This window comes from Schistocerca cancellata, chromosome 5, assembly GCF_023864275.1.
Source record: "Schistocerca cancellata isolate TAMUIC-IGC-003103 chromosome 5, iqSchCanc2.1, whole genome shotgun sequence".
Classification (NCBI taxonomy): Eukaryota; Metazoa; Arthropoda; class Insecta; order Orthoptera; family Acrididae; genus Schistocerca; species Schistocerca cancellata.
The window spans coordinates 653,985,256-653,990,630 of record NC_064630.1 but is presented as its reverse complement, the minus strand read 5'-3'; positions in this window follow the sequence as shown (position 1 = coordinate 653,990,630).

Here is a 5,375-nt window from a genome sequence, read left to right as displayed (position 1 = left end):
TCGAGTTGTTGACTACCAATCACAACAAAACAGTTTATAGTTAGTAGTAGAAAAATGGTATTGTGTTAACATCGGGTACCCATCCCTTTACAACATTGTGTGCTTTCTTGGCTAGATTCCAGCACCTAACACTATATTTACTCTAGTATTCACTATCCTTAACTATCATTTGACTGATACCTACAGTTTATGAGCACATTTTGGCATGTTATGTTTGATTCATAATTCTAAGTGTATTATTTAATGTTCCATCTCGTCTTCCTCCTCCTCGTGTCCCTCTTCAGTGTCACTGTTTTGGCTGTCACTGTGAGTGTCGCTGTCCTCTCTCTGGAGATTGTTGTTACGTTGGATACGGTCATGTGTGTTATGCCGCGCCTGCACGTATTCTTCATGTCTTGGTTTTGAAGTAATGTTTGTTAATGCATTTAGTTGCGCCCATTGCTCTTCGTTCTTATTGCTGAGTATGTACGTACGTTTGTTTCCTTGTAGTCTATGTGTAGTGTGTGTCTATTGTTCGCGTATTGGCCGCAGAAGAAGACTGTGCATTCTGGGGAGCCTTCTTTCCCGCATGTGCATGTAGCTTTCTGCGACGAAAGTGCGTGGATAAGCTCCGTGTCCAGTTAACAAATGTACCAAGCTGCGGCTTGGATCGATGTGTTACATTCTTAACCGCTCCCTTATGTCATGTAGAAAATCATGCAGTCCACATTCCTTATCACTAACATCCCACTAACCTTGCCACATATCCAATCGCGAAATATTAACGTGACGTGTCGTTTGTATTGGTACATCAGCTATTGCGCGCTTCTCACCTAGTCTCCCCATCTTTAACCAGTACCTTGCAGGCCTGTATTTGGTCGTGGTGTGAACTGTATGCACGAGTATTACGTGTGTAGCAGCATCCACAGCAGAAGTACAGCTGGCGAGTCTCACGGGTCCGCCCTGTCTGGGAGCGCCGCGACGCCACCCCTAATGGCGGGCGACGCCCGCTGCCGCTCGTTAGCGTGACTGATGCCGGCGCCGACGTCGACGCCGCCTCTACTCCCGTCCCGACGCCGAGACGCCACCTCGTCTCCTCTAGCTCGCTTCTCTACGCATCAGCAACCCGTGACGTATTCTTGCAGACGTACAGCAGGCGGGAAGCGAGATATTATAGAACTGAGTAATCACACTGAGGCCCTTTGCAGCTTTGTGTGGATACATGTGAAGCCTCACTAACCACAAGGGCAAGCCTGTCAACCTCAGACTTTTCCTTGGTGTATAATCCAAAGGATTTGGCAATTTATTTAGCCAGGCATTTTGCGTTTAAAACCGGACTACCTACTTCAAGTAGAAGTTCAAAAATGGTTCAAATGGCTCTAAGCACTATTGGACTTAACATCTGAGGCCATCAGTCCCCTAGACTTAGAACTACTGAAACGTAACTAACATAAGGACGTCACACACATCCATGCCCGAGGCAGAATTCCAACCTGCGACCGTAGCAGCAGCGCGGTTCCAGACTGAAGCGCCTAGAGCAGCTCGGCCACACTGGCCGGCTCAAGTAGATGTAGTTCGGTATTTTGATTCGTTTAATAACAATCAGTTACTGTCAGTTTTTGCGTGATGTGCTTAAACTAAAAAAAGTGTAAACAGCTTTACAAAATGGCTGTTATGATGGCAACAAAGTGCTCGTCCTTCTTAATAGATTAGTAATTTTCCTAAGAAAATCTTACATGAAGATAAAGCAAAACCTCTTCATTAAACGAAATAAACAATTCTCCTTTCTTCTGGGACGAAAAACGAAAACGTATGCTACACGTGATATCATTTCAATTACAATCTACAGAAAAAACAGCAGTCTGTTGTATTAACATTTCTCGGTTAACTATTAACATTTCTCTACCGTATCGCGAACCTTATTTTTCTTGGAAATCATTTCATTGAATGCTTGGCACGATATTTCTAAGTTACATAACAACACCGTAGTCTTTGTGATAGTGTCCCTTTACAATTTATTGTGTACTTTTGGCTATTTGGCATTTATGAAGTAGAACTATTTTTTGTTGTTGGCATTATGGTCTGGAGTTGCAAGGTAATATTCTGCCAGTGTCAATAATACATTACGCTGTGATTGGAAATAAGCCGTCCACATTTCTCTCTCTCTCTCATATATATATATATATAGAGAGAGAGAGAGAGAGAGAGAGAGTTGAGTGAAATTTTGCCACTGATCAAAGAACGTACTGTCATTCAACTTCACATTTTTTTCCAGACAAAATATATATAGTTTCTCCTGCTCGTTATTGAGTTGTAGCATCAGTTCGTCTCATCCACTGAAAATGCTCTAATTTGTTGCTAAATTAGTAATTTACGTCATTAGTTTGGATCAAGCGTTAGTTGTGTATTCTGTACTTCATTGGTGAAAAGCCTATGAAAAGCTGGACAGGCCGGACTTGTATATATTTGATCGGACACGACCACAAATTGTCGGACGTGTCCGGCTAAATAAGGGCATCTTGTATCCCCACCCACAGATGAAGAAGCGTCAGGTGGTGTGCCGTCTAGTTCTTACAAAAACAGAGTATATAATTACTCTATTAATAATATTTCCAAATACACATTTGCACAGGAGGGAAAACTAAGTATAAAAATTTCTATTATAGTATTAATTTTTTTCGCGGACTTTTGCAGCCAATGATGTGTTGCTAGACACAGGATCGAACAAACAGTTTAAAAACGTCACAAGATGGCATAAATGGGTAAAGAACAAAGCAGCTGCGTTCGATTTCGACAGTGACTAAGTGCACACGCAGCTTCCTTTGTGAGCTGTTAGCTCACCTCTCACTGGTACGAATGGAGCGAATTTTGTCAACACACCGATCACCTGCGCGTGACAAACGCCTTTCCTCCAACCGACTTCCTTCCTCCAAGTCTCCCGCAGACTGACTGATCCCCCATCCCCCACTTGCCTGCCTCGCAACAGTTCAAACTGGAAGGCGCGGCGCAACAGCGCAGCTTGTCGAACAGAGGGAAAATGAGAGGATCTACCGACCGCAATCAATACGAGCCGACAAGGCTCAGTGGTCCTAACCAGTAACATGACTTCTCGCTTTCACATGTATTTTTAAATGGTCAGTATGTGATAATTCCACTCATTCAATGCTTTTTTGTTCCGTGCTCTTAGCCTTCCTCCCTGTTCACCATTACGTAAATTATTCTGACGAAAAGCCGGCTGTAGTTTCGATGTCCGTTGCTGCCACGGCCATGGGACAGAACTGCACAGGTAAGGTATCATGCATCTGCTGATAGGGAAGTGGTAACATAAAGGATAGCTAGTTCAATTAATTATCCTCAACAATCTCTCCTCATCGATTTCATTCACGCTACGCGTCCATCCTCGCGGTCCCGAATGAAAGAAACAACGGTCTCTCTGCAGTTTGATTCCCCCCGGGAAATGGAAGATGATGTCATACGACACTCCTCCAGGGCCGAAGTTATGTACGGAAGAATTTGATACTCAGTTTCTTACAGATTAACTCATACTGTATCCTTACGCACGTTCTGAGATGTTATTTTATTACTGACGGTTCAACTAGAAACAGAAACTTTCGAAGAATGAGAAGTTAGCATAGTATTGGCCTGTAGCCCTTAGTGTTTCGAAATAGCAGAGGGTAGCTAGATGTGATCTTTAGTATTATATCGGACACATTCTCTGCTACAACTACATCCAAAACCCTGTCGACGGAATCTTCATGAGCTAGTATTTTCGTAGACTAGGATTCGTTTTTCCTCTTAATATAGGTGCACGCGATCATTAGGCAAAGCTAATGACCTTCCCACTGTTTCATCGTTTCCTTTTCTCCGGGAACTGCTTCAGTTACCTTCCTATGTACGTATTCCACAAAGTTCAGTCTAGATTCAGTGGTAAGCTGTTCTGTAGTATCTCGAACTGTGAACTGTTATTTTTAATTACCCTGTGGTGTATAAAATGACAGTATTAGCTCACCTGTGTTGTATTGTATTGTACTGTTTGGAATTGGGGACCTAGGACAAAGAGGCTTCCTCCCTGCTGGAGCCCTCAGTGGTACGCAACCCCACAACAGGCTACAGCAGTCCACTGACCCCACCGCCGCCCCTCACCGAACCCAGGGTTATTGAGAGGTTCTGTCCCCCAGTGGACCCCCGGGAACGTCTCACACTAGACGAGTGTATCCTCAATGTTCGCGTGGTAGAGTAATAATGGTGCACGCGTACGTGGAGAAAGTGTTTTGCGCAGCAATGGCCGACAGAGCGTAACTGAGGTGGAATAAGGGGAACCAGCCCGCATTCGCAAAGGTAGATGGAAAACCACTTTAAAAACCATCCGCAGACTGGCCGGCACACCGGAACTCGACACTAATGTGCTGGGCTTATTGCCGGCCGGGGTGGCCGAGCGGTTCTGGGCGCTACAGTCTGGAACCGCGGGACCGCTACGGTCGCAGGTTCGAATCCTACCTCGGGCATGGATGTGTCTCCTGGAAAGCTTCTGTGAAGTCTGGAAGGTAGGAGACGAGGTACTGGCGGAATTAAAGCTGTGAGAACGGGGCGTGAGTCGTGCTTGGGTAGCTCAGTTGGTAGAGCACTTGCCCGCGAAAGGCAAAGGTCCCGAGTTCGAGTCTCGGTCCGGCACACAGTTTTAATCTGCCAGGAAGTTTCATATCAGCGCACACTCCGCTGCAGAGTGGAAGTCTCAATCTGGAAACACCCCCCCGGCTGTGGCTAAGCCATGTCTCCGCAATATCTTTTCTTTCAGGAGTGCTAGTACTGCAAGGTTCGCAGGAGAGCTTCTGTGAAGTTTGGAAGGTAGGAGACGAGGTACTGACGGAATTAAAGCTGAGGGAACGGGGCGTGAGTCATGCTTGGGTAACTCAGTTGGTAGAGCACTTGCCCGCGAAAGTCGAAGGTCCCGAGTTCGAGTCTCGGTACGGCAGACATTTTTAATCTGCCAGGAAGTGTCAGCTTCCATATTGACTGCCAACAATAATCTGCAACATCCCACCTCCCATTTCCTATTTCCCTCCCGCTTCACAGCATTAAGATTAATTCTAAGTATTCTTAGTATTTTTGTTCTCAGACCAAAGAGAAACGATTTTCTGAAATAATACATCTCTAATAGCTCATGTTTTTTTCTCTTTTAAAAATATAACTTAAGGTACACGTAGCCTTCCTTACGTAGGCAGTAAGATTTTAATCCTTACGTTGTCTCTTCGTCTAACCGTTTTACCTGGCAAAGATCCGTGTCCGACGTACAGAACGCTATTTTCTGAAGACAACTGACTCGTTGCCTGCCACGTAGAAGCTAGTAATATACTCGTACATTCTGTAAACCGGCCGTACTCTAAGGGCTATCTCCA